Source organism: Macaca mulatta, chromosome 2 (genome assembly GCF_049350105.2).
Source record: "Macaca mulatta isolate MMU2019108-1 chromosome 2, T2T-MMU8v2.0, whole genome shotgun sequence".
NCBI classification, from domain to species: Eukaryota; Metazoa; Chordata; class Mammalia; order Primates; family Cercopithecidae; genus Macaca; species Macaca mulatta.
Window position 1 is genome coordinate 149,718,916 of NC_133407.1, and position 17,002 is coordinate 149,735,917.

The 17,002-nt window shown below is 44.7% G+C and overlaps 1 protein-coding gene across 4 annotated transcripts in view; it reads left to right on the top strand.

Annotated features, from left to right (window-relative positions):
* SLC6A11 (solute carrier family 6 member 11) overlaps nt 1-17,002 on the top strand; it is a 124,367-nt gene that overhangs the window by 41,377 nt on the left and 65,988 nt on the right.

The window sequence follows — 17,002 nt, forward strand, 5'->3', positions numbered from 1 at the left end:
TGTATGCCAGCCTTGGTGCCAGGGCTTTTACAAGCCACTCACAGACCCTGCACCCCTTGTTTGTGACAAGGATTTTGTAACATGGCTTTTGTCACCCTGAAATGCAACTCATAAATAATCTGCACAGTTACGTTCAAGAAAATTGATATGATGCCCTAGCTATATTATAAAGGAAAAGCAAAAAGAGAGCAAATTATAAATAAAACAGCATGTATTTCAATATGTAAATGCTCGAGCACACAAGAAAACATAATGAAGTAGTCAGGTGCTGGCACCAGCTTGTAAGAAATACATATGGATGTGAGACAAGAGAGCCGATGCACCACTGAATATTGTCCATACTTTTTCTCCATGTTTTTTACATCTTTAAAAAAGAACTAGTCACATATGTTATTATAGAATCACCATGAATGCAATAGCTGAAATAGTGACTAATACAATGGTGGTTGTGTCAATCACTCACATTCCGTGGACAGTACAGCCATTAGTGACATGATTTTCTGAAATGATGAACAATGCTTGGTAAAGTACTGAGTTAAAGAGACAGCCTTTCCTCACTTTACATGGTAATTGCATTTCTGGAAAATTCAGTCTATATTAAAATGAGGTTAAAAAAAAACTTCGAGGATATATGTAAAACAGAGTTAGCTTCTCACTCGAATAATTATAAACAGCTCCTCCCCACCCCACAGGAAGTGGCACATGCGGAAATCTTGAGAAGCAGGAGAGTTTTTTGCTGTGTGAGGATGGCCCCACACACTGTAGGATTCTCAACATCTCTAGTTATTGGCCATCAAATGCATCACCTCTATCTTTATGATGACTCAAAATGCCTCTACATGTCTCCAGGTTGACCCTTAGAGGATGTACTGCTTTTGTTGTGACCACTAACTTACGTTATGTCATTTAATCTTCACAATAATTCTTTGAAGTAGTTATTTTTGTTTCCACTTTGTAGGTGGGCACACTGAGACTTAGCGAGGTACAGTAACCTGCTCAAGGTCACAGAGCTGGGACTGGAACCCACTCTGTTTCTCTATCTCACTATGGCATTTAATACTGTGTTATTGTTTTACAGAGCTATGTGCCTTCAAATTAATTCAACATACACTTATTAAACACCTACTGGTTTTTAGGTATTCTGGTAAGTCAAGGAGATATAAAGGCAAATATCTAAGACTTGGTCCTGTGCAGCATATGGGATTGTCCAGAGAGAGAGAGAGAACATGGCTCTGGAAAGGAATGGAACAAGTTCTTTATCCCCAGAATGGGCAGCCCTTGAGGGTGTATGAAGAGAAGCAGGCTCGATTGGTAGGTAGAGATCAGCTTATGAAGGGCTTGTAGACAAGCCTGGTAAGAAATGGAGAGCAATGCAGAGGCACCAGAAGGCTTAAAGCCAGGGGATGCTATGACCAAGCTTTATAAAAAGACCACCATAAAATGTGGCATGTGGAATGAATAGGAGGGGCTGAGACCAGAACACAAGCCATTCAGTAGTTTGGGTAGGAGATAGTGACAACTTTGAGGTGGAGAGAAGAGTAAGTATTTGTGAAATATGCAAGATTATGAGTCAGCCCTCTGTGACCCAATGTAGAGGGTAAAGGAGACACAGCAGCCCCAGATGAAGCCTGGCTTTCTGGCTTGAGTGCCCAGTGCTCAGTGGTGCTGGTAGGTGAAATGGAGAAATATGGTAGCAGGCCGAGTTTTGGCTGGAGTTGAGGGAGACCATTCTTTGGGGACCCATTAAGTCTGCAATGTCTGTGACTCTGCAGGTAGAGATGTTTGGGTAGCAGACAGGTATGTCTGAGCTCAGGTGGAGTGGAATTGTTAGCATATATGTTAGGATTTCTTTACCTGGAGCCCGTGGATGTTTCAACGTGTCCATGAACCCCTTGGAATTGTATAAAAATTCTGAGATTGTGTGATATGTACATTTTTCTAGGGTGAGGGTCTGTAGATACCATCGTGTTTTTGAAGGGACCTGTGTCTTCCCAAAATAAGAAACCTCTAATATGCCATATTTTGTCTAACCTAAGTTACGTCATTATTTTATGTACCAGAAGGTACATAATGCTTTCAATTAAGAACATTTACCAGAAGTAAAAACACTCCCAATTAATCTACTATCCATTGCTTTAACATTATTCCTGTGTGACACATAGAATAGTCATACCAGACTCTCTTGTTGCTTTGAAGTTTCTTCCAAAGGAATTGGCAGATTCTTCTTCTCAGGTGTGTTTTCTGGGGTATTTTTTGGCAATCAGTTTGTATGTATTGTAGTAACAGAATGTAACATAGCTTCATTTACTTGGGGATATCTTCTTTTCTTGGATCCACAAAATAATTGGTTGTTTCTTTGCAAGAAAATATGGAAGTGTGATCATTTCACCAATGATTTCTATTTTCTTTACAGTATCAAAATTTATCCCTATTTCTGTGCCTTTCTGCAGAGACATAGTGTAATCTTTTTAAAAGACATTCTAAATCTCACACAGTAATTGACTAAATTAATTTAAAATATTTTATCCAACAAAGCCCTTAGCTCAGCTATAGTGATGACAATAGGAACAGCTATGTCCTTGGTCCCTTCCATTCTGGCAGTGGAAACTACATTGCAGCTGCCACTTGGGAACCATCCTGATTTCAGAGATAATAAGGTGAACCATTTTTAAAACATTTATCTTAGAATTGATGGAATTGGAGCTCTGGGAACAAGTGGGATAGCCAGGAAGAGAATGCAAGAGAGAAGAGCACAAGAGTGAAGATGGGACTTGGGGAGCACCAACATGTAAGGGGCTGAGAGGAAGAGAAAGTTGAAGAGTTTCCTGAGAAGAAGGGAAAATCCAGGCTAATGAGGCTTCAAGGTGGGAGAAGGAGGGCGAGGGTTGTAAGACGTGTGCTGGGCTGGGCACGTCCATTGGAACTGGCCATACTGGGTAAGAGCACCTTCCATGGAGTGCTGGAACTTCTGGGAAGTGGAGTCAGACTATGCATTCCTCCCTGTCAAAAGGTTTATCCTTGAAGAGCGGGAAGCAGGGAGGCTGAAATCAAAGAAGACACATGGAGGTTGTAGCTTGGATGACACCATTATCTAAAAGGGGGACACAAAAGGAGGAACAGATTTGGGGGAGACAGTGATAATTTTGGTGTTGAGTATCCACATACTCAACTTTGTAGGTCTTCATAGAAATTGTAGGTCTTCATAGGAAATCCAGGTAGACATATACATAAGAGAGTTGAAAATATGTGCTTACATTCAAGAGATACCACTGCATGAGGAGGATTAAAGAGCATCAGTACATTGGTGGCTCCTAAACCTATAGGAATAGGAAAGAAAACCCAGGAGAGTGGAGAATAGGATCTGGATGAGGCCCCACTTCTGGGAAACAGTTTGGAAATCTGTAGAGAGCAGCTTCCTTTGAGAGCTACCTGTGAGGCAGGACTTGCTCCTGTGCCTAACACAGTAGCTGGCAGATAACAGATGTTAATTGAAGTTGATTGATTGATTGGTTATTTGATTCATTGATTGAAAGAATGCATGAAGAGGCCGGGCACGGCCTGTAATCTCAACATTTTGGGAGGCCAAGGTAGGAGGCTTGCTTGAGCCCAGGAGTTCAAGACCAGTCTGGGCAACATAGCGAGACCCCATGTCTACAAATAATTTAAAAAATTAGCTGGGCATGGTGGTGAACACCTGTAGTCCTAGCTACTTTGGAGGCTGAGGTGGGAGGATCACTTGAGCCCAGGAAGTCAAGGCTGCAGCAAGCAATGACTGCACCACTGCACTCTAGCCTGGGCGATAAAGTGAGAGTCTGTCTCAAAAACAAAAACAAACAAATAAAAAAAGCACGAAGTAATGAATCTGTGAAAGAGACTTAAGAAAATCATGGAGAAAGGAAGCAGAAAACTAGAAAAGTCCAATGAAGGAAAGTTTTAAAGCTGCAAAGATAGGAGACGAGCAAGCATGAAGAAGTCATTAGGTTGGACGATTGTAATAGTCCCTGGGGGGCCCTGGTGTCCTGTAGGATGGCTGCCAAGTGAGAAGTGAAAGAAAGAGGATAGAGTGTCTTCAAATGAGGTGAGAACAAGAGGCGAGCATTGATTCTTCTTCCAAGAAGTGAAGCAGTTTTGAAAGGAGCATGTTGCAACCAGCATGGGTGAGCTGGGAGGGATCCGTGTTGTTCGGGATCCCTGAGGAAGGACCCAGGAGAACCCAGAGTCCTTGGTCAATTGGATGGATGGGAGGAGAGTCTGCCTTTCAGAACAGGAGATGCTTGTAGGAACAAGGCAGCACCTTGCTCTTTCTGGCTCCAAATGCAGCCCCTGAATATCGGATCCCTCCTCTCTACAACTCCATCATGTGTTTTTAAGGGAGTGAGAGGACATGGGGTGGTGCTTGTAGTCTGGCAGTGTCCCGCCACTGGTACATCCTTGCCTGGGGAACGTGTGCTTTAATGGTGACCTTGGTCGCCATGGTGACACCAGCCTTCTAGTCTAAGAGAGATGGACGGGATTTAAATCATTATTAGCCAAGGTTCCTCGTATGTTTTCCAGGCAGTAAATAATAGCTCCTAATACCAGTGTAAGCTTGGCTGGGCACTGTGTGGAATGTTTATGTTGCTCGGGCTTGTTTTCATTTTGGGTTTGTTTTCTTTTCGTGGTCTTTATGGTAGAGCTGTGTAAAAATCAATAGCACTGACTCCCTCGCTAACCTTAATTCACCATGAAATAGGCTTAAACACTAGACTGCCTCGTCCAGTGAATTTTAGATATCCTGTGGACAGGGATTTAAATTGGGCTCAGCCTTCTTAATGAGCATGGTTGCTATTTAAGTATCTTGTCACCGTTGCATACAGGGCTCATGTCTTTCCTTGGAGGTGATTTTTCCCAGCTTGAAGAATTCTGCCTGCTTTGTGTCCTGGGTTCTTCTTGCTTTAAGGACTTTCTTCATGTAGCACATTCCAGATCAGGACTCTAGAGCAATGGGAACATGCTGTTCCCCCTTCAGAGTTCAGCTCCAGGTGGAGATCTCTGGCACACCACTGCCACCCAACGTGCTCACACCACTGTGCATGTGCCTGAGGCCCTCTGCTGTCATCCTGTGAACTGTCAGTCATATACATCTGTGCTAGGGTTAGCTCACACACCCTTGAGGGCAGGGACCCAGGTCATTCATCAGCATGCTCTCAGAATCCAGCACAGGGCCTGGCACACTGTGGGCTCTGTGGATGGATATGAACGGAATTCAACTGCGAGTGTTTTGCTCTCAGATGGAGAGGCTGAAATGCGAACATGGACTGTTCACACCAGAGCCTATTGCAGACATATGGGGTTATGTCCTGTTATGTTCTGTTTGTTCTTACCATGTTATTGAGGTCTGAATTTATTCATTCATCAACTATTTACAGTCTATGTAGGTCTTCTCAGGAAGTGTTTCAGAGCCTGTAGAGATGAAAAAAGCCCTTGCCTTTGAGTAGATACCAAGTAAAGAGAGAGCCAGGTCTGTGAACAGCTGCCCGTGTTACAAGGCAGAATGAAATAAGGGCTAAGTAGAAGGAGGAAGGGGAGCTACTGTCTCCCGAGGGCTGATGTGTCAGGTCACTGTACCTGGTGCTGTGTAGACATAGGCTCATTTAATCCTCACACCTACCATGAGAGGTGGGAACTATGGTCTATGATTCACAGATTAAGAGCCTGAGGCTTAAAGGGATTGAATTCATCTGCTTCATTGCTATCCCCACTTTACAGAAGAGAATATCAAGACCTAGAAAGATAATAGCTTGCCAAAAGTCAGCCACATGCATACAGAGTGCCAGAGGCTGGATGTGAACTTTGATTTTCTGAAGCCAAGATGGCTCCCTATATCTGTATGCCACATTGCTCAGTGTGTTGTAGGCTGTGACAGGAGTGTTTTGTTCTGCCTGGATGGCCTCTGACTGAGTCCTGGAAGACATGGTCATTGAACTGGTCTTGAAGGTCAGCAATATTTTCATAGGTAGAGAAGAGGAAAGGACCTTCCTTTCTCACCTCCACTGTCCCACTCAGGTGAAGGGTGACACGAAAGCAAAGGTTTGCAGGCAGGGAAGTGCAGGGTTTGTTCAGGGGACACAAGAGGACATGGTGTGAGATGAACATAGTTGGCTCATAGGGGAACTTGAACTCCCGAGGGGTCCATTCAGGGCTTCAGAGCTGAGTGGCTCTGAGTTTGAATCCTGCCTTTATCTAGCTTTGTGACCACAGGTCAAATGCTCAACTTCTGGGTGCTTCAGTGTCCATCTCTGTGAAATGGGAATGATATTTTCTGTCTTCTAGAATTGGGTAATGTAAGAATAAGGCACATCAAGCAAACGATAAATGTCAGTCCTATTATTATTAGCTATCTTCTGATCTTCCATTTCTCCCAAGTGAAGCATTTTTTCCTCTTGAGCCCTCTGTGTCCAACTAGGATATCTCTCATTACCAAATAATAGAGTCTTGGACTCTCAGGGCTGGAATGAGCCATGGGTGTAGGTGATCTTTATGTTCCCAACCATCGGTGAGAAGAAAGAGTGACACTATTCCCTAAGCTCCTAGCTGTTTGGTTTCTTACCCCAGCCCCGATGATGCCTGACAGGGAAACGCCCCTCCCTTGTGACCTCTCAGGGCTGGGAGGGGCGTTTTCCTGTTAGTATCTGAGAAGTCTCAGCCACTTTCCCCCCACAACTGTGCATGAGCCCCCAGCAACCATGTGCCCCTCAATGGAGAGCCCCCAAGCTCCTTCCTCACCGGGTTCCTGGTGCATCCGAAAGGTTGGAGATGTTTGTTGACCTTGGCTGCTCCTGAAAGCCTGGCATCCCTCTTTACAGGGCAGGCTTCCTCCCTGTTATGTGTATCTGTGGTGGTGCAGTTGGGTCCCCTGCTTCCCTTCAACTCAGCTTTGAGTGCGTTCTATCATTTTAAATTGGAGTATGATCTTATTTGGTTTCATCCAGATATAATTTTTTCCCTTCCTTCTAGGCACTGTCTGCACCCTGGCCCATCAGCTGCCACAGTTAGGACTTCAGAGAGGATTCTCATCCATAGTGGCCACTCTGGCTGATTCCCTCTGTCCTTCATTCGAGTCTGGCTGCTGCAGCTCCTCCAAACAGCTGTGTATGCTTCTCCTCTGTCCTGAGGTCTTTCTTGTCTCTGGGTTCTATTCACTCAGATTTTCCCAGCCAATGAATTATCACCTCTTAACACCAGCCTTCCACTGCCACCCCCATCTATCAGGGAGAAGATCCATAAGGATTATCAAGAGCCATTTCCCAGTGCCCTTCACAGCTGAGACAGAGCTGATTCCTGCCTCTTTGTCTGTAGTCTTGAACCCCCAGATATGTTGTTCTCTGCCAGCCAAGGCCACTCGCTCACTGGGTTGGACAGACATTGCTTATTGCACAGTGATGGTGAGTGAAGGCAGCCACAAGCTTTCTAATTATTGAGCAGTCTTCATGTCAGATGCTTTGCAGAGTGATCTCTAACCAATCCTCACGACATCATTTGAAATAGGCATTATCCTCATTTCACACAGAAGGAAGATGGAAGCTTAGGAAGGTCTCATGGACCGCCAAGCCCATGCTTGTGCTTGGTGATGGGGCCTATGCCAAATCTGGCCACCCCGTCAGGCCCGTTTTAAACTGTGGCAGAGAAAGCCAAAACTGTGGTGGCCGGGCACGGTGGCTCACGCCTGTAATCCCGGCACTTTGGGAGGCTGAGGTGGGCAGATCACAAGGTCAGGAGATCAAGACCATCCTAGCTAACACGGTGAAACCCCGTCTCTACTAAAGATACAAAAAATTAGCTGGGTGTGGTAGCAAGCACCTGTAGTCCCAGCTACTCGGGAGGCTGAGGCAGGAAATCACTTGAACCCAGGAGGCGGAGGCTGCAGTGAGCCAAGATCTCACCATTGTTCTCCAGCCTGGCGACAGAGTGAGACTCTGTCTCAACAACAAAAACAAAAGCAAAAACAACAACAACAACAACAAAAAACTGTGGCTTCCCAAGACATAGCGATATATTTGGCAAAGCTGTTCTAACTGCTCTTTACACAGACAAAACTTTCTGAAGACTTCCTGATTCCATTTATTGCTGTTCCTGGTTGACTCCAGGTGTAGAAGGATGGTCACTCTTAAGGGTCCACCTTCAGCTCCTGGGTTGTCCTCAGAATCTTCTCTTCATGTCTGAGTAGAAGGAAACAGTGTGGATCATTTGGGCTAGTGCCTCCATTTGGTGAAAAACAACAAACTCGGGGCAGAAACAGGACCCACCCAAGATCACAGAGGCAATTGGTGGTTTGATATTTAGCTTCCATCCTTATAGTGGAGGCCTCAGAGAACAGGAGCACAAATAGGATAGTTTATTTCTCTCTCCCATAACAGTATGGGTGTGAGCTGGCTGGTTTCAGGGACCCAGACTCCTGTTCTGTTGCTTTGCTTTCCTTAGGGTGTTGCCCTCATTTACATGGCTTAAGGTGGCCCAAGACTTTGTTTTCATTTCAGCCCATGGGAAGGACAAGAAAGGAAGGATGGGATACAGCCCTTCCCTTTAAGGACGTGACCTGGAAGCTGTACATGGCACCTTCATTTCTATCTTGCTGGCCAAAACATAGATGGCCATATCTATCTACAAAGGAAGCTGGGAGATGTCTTTATTCGGGGCAGCCATAGGTCTTTTCAAAAATGAGGGGTTTTGTTACTGCAGAAGAGGGAGAATAGAGTCATGGTCTTTGTGCTGTGGTGGGATGGGGACCGCCAGCTGGGCTGTTCCCAGCTCCAGTCCTGCCTCTCAATACCTTTCTTCTCTTCCTCCTCAACCCAGCCCAGGGATAGTGCCCTGAAATGTGGATCCCTCATGGGTCAGTGTTTACTTAGATTATTTTAGGCCCCACACACGGGCTAATTTTCACAGCTAATGATACACCGCTTACACTTGTACAAAAAATTATAACTTTAACTCTTCATGGAAATACCACTGCATTGTTAAAATACCATTACCCCTTGAAGAAATGCCACTGTTTTCTTGTGAAAACATGACTCTACCTATTTAGAATTTGGTTGCTTAAAACAGAAAGTTTTCCCCTACATTTACTATTTCTGTTAGAATGTTCTAGAACAACACCTCCAACAGTGGTAAAAATTGTGAGGAGGCCAGATGTGTCCAGGGTGGCCTTCCTTCTTTAGATATGCATTCTCTTAGCATTTTATTCCCAAAGATAAATAGTGTCTTTGTGGGAGTTATGCCAGACTGTTAGTTGACTGCTCTAGTGTTCTTTCCTGGGAACGCAGGTAGTGGTCTCTAAGAAACCAAAGGGGAGAAAAATCAGTTGATATTTAAAAGAGTGATTGTCTAGGGATTGGATATTCAGTGCCATGCTTTCCAGCCATATGGGATGCACCTGAGAGACAGAGGCGAGACTGACTGGAAGTGGACGTGGAGGAGGGGTGGAACTGCACAGTGTCCCCCTGGCTGGGAGAGTGGGCGATGGATTATGAGTTGCTGCCAAATGTCAGGCAAACTGAACACTTGAGGTTAAAGACAGCCAGAGGAGACGACAAGATGGCAGCACCTGGCCACATGTGTGGCAGAGTGCAGCATGTGTGCTGGAGAGAGCAGACTTCTGAATACTTCCAGCTCTGTGACCTAGAGCTCCCTAGGCTCGGAGAGATTTTTGTCTGCCTAGGCTCAGAGGAATTTTTGTCTGCAAAGTGTGGAAAGAACCTACTCAAGTTGTGTGAAAATTAGTTAGAGATACTGTATGAGATATTTCTGGCACCCGGTAGGTGTTCTGTTAATAGCAGCATTTTCCAAGGCTCTGGGTAGCAGGTTCACAGAAGGTTCAACCCAAATCCGTGTCAGGACCCTGGATAGCTCCAAGGAGTCCTGGCTGTGGACTCAAGTCATTTGTGGCTGACTGAGAGAGCAGGGAAGGACCTCAGAAAGCATCCATCTGGTCCTTTCCCACAAATCCAGAAAGAGCTCTTTCCGCTGGTAGTTCACAGGATGATTTCAGTGATAATCCATGAACCCAGATTGCAGAGCATCCAATTACGAAGTGAGACAGCTCTTCCCTTTTCATGTCCCTTAAGGTGAAAGGTACGCTGAGGTGCTGGTTTATCTTTAGCACCTCTCTAGAACTTGCTTCTCCTGCTTTTGAACAAAGACAGAACACAGCTCAGACTCAGAGCCTTTGGCTAGAATTTAATCACATTTTATTTTCATCACATTTATTTTTGTAGTTACTTTCCATTTGCAGTAAGAGATCATAGTTTTCTGTTTATGGTGGTAATTCACGGTTTTCTCATTATGCATATTTGTTTAATATTAAAGAATGTGCTAATTAATATTAGTACAATTAAAAAAATATTAAATAAATAATACAAAGGTGATATGTGTATATGGCAAAAAAAAAAATACTGGGAAGATACTATGACTGATTGAAGTTTGGATTAGTCTATCCTTGCCTCTTTGTAGATGGTAAATGCCAGCCCAGAGAGGGTGTGGAACTGGCCCCAGCTGCCTAGAACATTGGATCTTCTGATTTTGTGGTCCTAGGTTCTTGCCCCACACTACTCTGCTTTTTTGGATGCCTTTTGAACAAGACTTGGCTTTCCAATTGACTCCATTATCCTGGAAAACTTAGGGTGGGGTGGCCCTTCTACAATGTTTGTGGCATTCCAAATGATCAGACAATCTCCTTGCTCTGAAATAAATGGCCGTGTCCTGGAAGTAGGGGGAAAACCACCCCACAATCCCAGAATTGGGATGTAAATGAGCAATTAGCGTCAATTAAAACAGGATACAGTATAATTACCACCAATTGTGCTAACCTTTATATTCAGAAAGCCTTGACCTGTGAAAAGGGAATTAAACAATAATGAAAACTCTTTCTTAACCAAGGGGTGTGTTTTGGGCAGTGATGCCTCCTTTCATGGACTGAGGGTTCTGACAGATCAGACCCTCCCTTCTTCACACCCACCCTTCTGGGCTTGGGCCACTACTGGCAGTGGCCAGGAACAGCCAGGCTTGATGATACCTTGTCAGAGACCTTATTAGACCCATCACCAAATGCTGCGTAATTCAGCATAATGCCTGACCCCTGCTGTGGCCTCTTGCCTCTTCCAGACAAATTCTGGGGCCTCAGACATCTTGAAAGGGACACTTTGCATCTGAGCTGCCCTGCCCTCTGTATCTGACCTGGTCTGTCTTTTAAAGCCAAATCCTTTGTGATGTCCTTGTTTATAAACATGCCTCTGAAAATCCTATTCAATTTTCTGAATCCTGTTTTATGTGGACCCAGCATCACATATGGATGCAGCACAAAGCAGTGTTCCTAATGACCTGCATGGTAACCTCAGAGTTCCAGATCTCAGCCTGCTTCTTTGTTCCTCTGTCCAACAAATATGTATTGAGCACACCTTATGTGCTATACACTGTTCTGGGTGCTGAGGATACAGCAGGGAAAACAAAAGACCAAACCCTTATATCGTAGAAATCTTAAACTTACAAGGCAAGAAAAATGCTGATGGAGAGCAATTTTAGGTGCTGGGAGGATGCAGAATGACAAGGGTGATGAATGTGGGATGGGGCTCAGGGAGGAAAGGAGAATTTATCCTCTCAGCAACATCTGGGCAGACAGTATGGTTTATGAGGCTAAGAGGGTGACTTCTATAGCGAGACAGACATTCTAAATGGACCACTCTGAGCCTTGGCTTCCAGACCTTTAAGATAGAGAGGACAATGAGTTCTCAACTGGAGGGCAGGGTCCTGACTTGGAGGAATCCTCTGCCTGTGGGGACTCAGACACACACAGGACGAACGTCTCGTCTTGGGTGGCCAGGGAGCTGGGGATGGACTCTGTGGACAAAGAGAGACTGAGAAAATGCAAGGAGGCCTAAGAGGCCTGGCACGTTCCCCAACAGCAGGGAACCTGGTAGTCTGGGGAAGGGTGGAGACTGGCCAAGTCACACGGCAAGCCTGGGCAGAGCCAAGACTGAACCAGCATTATCCAACTCTAAACCCAACCCTTTCATCATATCCCACAACCTTGAATGCGAGGCTGAGGTTAGACTCAGGAACAGGGAAGACACATACAGGATTATTATTTTTGTAACTGCAGCTGCAGTGTGGACAGTATGGGCTGTCAGTGACCAAGAAGAAAGGTGATGAATGGCACCAGCAGTGGGGGTGAAAAGGGGGTGTAACTTCAGAATGTAGTTGGATATCTAGTTGGCAAGACTTGATCACTGATTGAATGTGGGGGAAGCTGAGGAGAGAGGTGAAGCTAACTCTGAGCACACCTGAGTGACAACCTGGAGGTTCCTGGATATACGAGGGGGCAGACAATGCCCTCTGCCTATTTCTACATCCTTGGCTAGTTCCACATCTTCCCTGCCTGACCCAGCCTCTCCCATTCCTGCTTATCTTTGGAAACCCTGCTCCAGCCCATGTTCACAGACAGGAGAAGGCTGGATCCCTTCCCAGAGACACTGGAAGCACCTTCCCAACCTGTCTGCATAGCCTCCTTTTCTTGTGTGACTCTCATTGTATGGTGTCATGATCCCAGGAGTTTCATTCCTAGATGCTCATGTGCATAAATTCCTTCCTCAAGGACAAGACCTGGGTCTTACCATTCTGTTGACCTGCAGGAGAGTCTGCAAAAGCATAAATGAAACATGGACTAGACCAAGGGTAGCAGATAGATGGGTTTCATCCCAGCTGATTACGGCGGGCTGCCTGGAGTGCTGTGTAGAGGGCTCTGAGGCTGCATCCAAGCTTAGCTGCAAAGAATGCTGTGATCTATTAGTGGTATCTGGCAAGGCACAAGAGGGAAGAGTAGCAGTATGTGTGTCACTTATGTGCAGTCTCTGGATGACAAGAATCTGTGTGGTTTTGACAATACATAGTTGTTCTCAGGAAAAGTGAAAGATGATGTCCAAGTGTCTGGTGTGGCCAAGGGTAGAAACAGATTAGAAATAACTTTTAAAGAGCCACTTTTTAAAGTGGCTTTAAAAGAACTATAGACACAGGCTATCCTCAGCATTGAATTTCAACCTTCATACCACTCTCCGCTTGTGTGCCTTACATAATGATGCCCCTAAACCACCTTTTGTACCCTGACTCGAGGTTCTCAAACCTCAGCTTACGAATGATTTTTTCTGCGCTAATGCCTGCCAGCCAGTGGTTTCATTTTGGCAGCCTAACTCTTTGTCTGCACTGTGATCTTTGGGCAATTGATTTGAATATTTTATTTCCCTTGGTTTTATTTCCCTTGGTTTGTGGTTTTATAAAAGAAGTGTAAAAATGAAGGTGTGGATACCAGTGGAGGGAATGTAGTTCTCCTGAATATAATGTAGAAGCAGAGCATCGATTCAGAACTCTAAACGATGGAATTGCTTCAAAATTATCCTCAGCCACCTAATAAACCATGTCACTGTAGTAATTGAGGAGCAGTCTTCTGTACATGGTGCCTGGGCACAGTGAGGGTACATTTGGCCAGGTTGTAAGTGACCCTCTTAATGACACCCCACTGGTTCAGTCCACCCAATATAGACTGGACATAGCATAACCAGCAAGTGTAGTCACATCGAAGTACTCCCACAGGTGAAGCACAAATTTTTATGATTTTTGAGTTGTTCTTATGTTTTACACGGTAATGTTATTTTCCTTAAATTTTGTGAGCATTGGGAATTAAGATAGCTGAGTTCCAAATATTATGTATCTGGAACAGGTCAGCTCTTGGACATTCTGGATGATTAATCTTCTACCACACAATACAGGCAAAAGTGGAAACTACTAAATGAAAGCGATGGGTTTTTAGCCTCACCCTGATGTTTTACAGACTTAAGCTGATTGGCTTCGGGAGGGGGTGGTAATTTTGAAGGAAATGAATCAAGAATGTATGTGAAATGCCAAAGATCTATCATAGATGCTGCATGCAAAGTTAAGTGAAACTGGAGATTTTATAGCACTTTTAGCTCTCTGCAGAAACCATCAAGCCTTATTGATTACTGGCCTCTTATTTTTATTAATATTAATATTGATTTCTGCTCTTTTATAATATATTTGACCTGCACCTTTTCTGAATTACATTACATATGATAGCAAGAGATTGTGTCGATTATGTGACGTGTCAATTGAGCTGATGGTTGATTTGGAAACAGGGATGCAGAAATTGGTGGTGCGGGGGCCATGAGTGGGCTGGGGAGGTTGCCATCATTGTAGAATAGAGACATTTTCTGAATAAAATAATCCAGCCTTTCAGGGTGTGTCCACAGGACCCACTGTCACCAATCTTTGCTGGTTCTAATTTACCATTTTTGAGGACTGTGTTTAAAATCTCTGCTTTGTCACTTACAAACTGAATGACTTGACTTTTCTGAGAGCATCGATTCAGAACTCTAAACAATGGAATTGCTTCAAAATTATCCTCAGCCACCTAATAAACCGTGTCACTGTAGTAATTGAGGAGCAGTCTTCTGTACATGGTGCCTGGGCACAGTGAGGGTACATTTGGCCAGGTTGTAAGTGACCCTCTTAATGACTCCCCACTGGTTTAGTCCACCCAATATAGACTGCACATAGCATAACCAGCAAGCGTAGTCACATCAAAATGTGAAAATAACACAGGGTTTGCATGGCTGTCATGAGTGTTGCAGGTTGTGTACATAGGTAGCCTGGTGGTTGAATGTGTGACCTTGGAGTCAGGCAGGACTTGCTGTGACCCCCATGTCTGGTTGCCATTCATTCACTGGGCAATCCTGGGCAAGTTATGAGTAGCTTCTCTGACCTTTGTTATGTGTAAAAAGATAATCATGCCTACTCATTCATGTTGAATGCTTCGTGTGTGGAAGTGCTAAGTAAATGCAGCCATTGTTATTACCACGTATAAAGGGCTGGGCATGGAGTGGGGATGTCTTATTGCCTTCTTCCTTCCATCCCCATTTTCCAAGTCCTGAATTCCTCATCATCCTTTATGGGCTGACACCTCCTTGGAGAAGCCCTTCTGGACTGCTCTTGCAGTGAGGGACTCACTCTTTCTGTGCTCTTCCATTCTTTTTGCTCCCCTGATGACATAAGGCATGACCTCCTGTCTATAAGTCTTTCTTTCCTACCAACTGGAAGTTGCTTGAAGCAGAAATTTCCCTCCTGTGATTCAGTCTTATTTTTACCTTCCAGGACCTAGCTCAGTGCTTGGTGCATGAGAGTGTTTTGGTGAGCAAGTGAGTAGGTGGATGAGCTGAGTGAGTAAAGGAATATATGAATGAACAAATGGGTGGAGGACTGAAGCACTGGTCAAAGAAACCCTGGGTTGAACGGGAGTGAGAGGCTGACTTAGAAAGCTGGAAGTCTCAGGGCATAGATTCTAATATCTGGGAAATGGGAGTCTCTGAACCAAAGCTTGCATGCATATCTGCATCTGAGCACATTTGGAGGGAAGGTCCTTAGATTCTCACAAGTGTCCCTGGACCCCAAATGTCAACACGTTGCTGATCTGAACAGATGGAGAGGGCAGGCCCCACTGAGAGGACAGAACCAAGTGATTGGAGGAGTGAATGTGACAAAAGAGAGAAGTTAAAACTGGCAGGACGCTGAGTCCTGCAGGGACCTCAATTAAGGGGTGTGGCCGGCACCACAGGCAGCCCCTGGGACAGGAACTCCTACAGTCCCTGCGGGCCTTGATGCCTCCTTCTAGGCAGCTCTTGTGCGAGGAAGCTCAGAGGAGGTTTGTGTCTTTGACTGTCTTGATTCCTATCCAGAATCCACTAGCTAAAAGGGTCTCTCGGGTTCATTGGGTCCAATCACCTGCCTCCAAATAGACTAAGCCCAAATGGTTCCAGGCAGGCCCTAGGTTTTTACTGCCCCCAAAGTCTTCTGCCCTTTTCTTCCTTTCCCTCCCCTCTTCTCACCTTCATTATTTTATCCTGTTCTATCCTATCCCATCCTATCCTATCCTATCCTATCCTATCCTATCCTATCCTATCCTATGCCATGCTATCCTAGCCTAGCCTAGCCTATGCTATCCTATGCCATGCTATGCTATCCTATAATATGCTCTGCTCTGCTCTGCTATGCTATCCTATCCTGTGCTATGTTATCCTATGCTACTCTATGTTGTCCTATGCTATGCTATGCTGCACTATCCTATGCTGTGCTATCCTATGCTATGCTATCCTATGTTATGCTATGCCATGCTATGCTATGCTATGCTATGCTATGCTATGCTATGCTATGCTATGCCATCCTATCCTATCGTACATTAGTCTAGCCTATACTATCCTGTGCTATCCTAGTCTCTCTTTAGCTATGAATACTTAACTTTCAGTAAGAGCTGTGGCTTTTAAAATATGAGTTTTGACCCAATAGTGAATTCTGAAGTGGATTTAGAACATCATGACCAGCTTATTAAAAAAAAGAATATGATACAAAATATTAGCATGTATCACACATGTGTTATTTTGTGAAACTTCCTTTTCAGCTCTACGTGTGGTGGATTGTGATGTATATTTCTTTCTGTGTTGTGGTCAAAAAAATTCAACAAGCATCACTCTCAAGCACATCACAGGCACTCAGTAGATAGCACCGAAAGACCTCGCCTTTGGTGAGGTATGAGGCAGGAGGACAGACCATGTTAGGGGTCACTTCTTGTTGCTGCACCAGGAAGCCCTTCTTTTCTTTACCCCCTCTGTGGCCCACTCCTATCACCCCTGCTTCCTTTTCCTTTTTAATTTTATTTATTGTGGTAAGAACACTTAACATGAGATCTGCTCTCTTAACGTATTTGTAAGTATCCAATGCATTGTTGTTGACTGTAGGGGCAATGCTGTCCAGCAGGTCTCTGGAGCTGATGCATCTCACTACTGAAACTTTACACCTCTTCATTAGTAATGCCCCATTTCACCCCTCCCAGTTCCCCACAACTGCCATCCCACTCTTTGATTCTGTGAATTTGACTCTTTTAGGTACCTCACATGAGTGGAGTCATGCA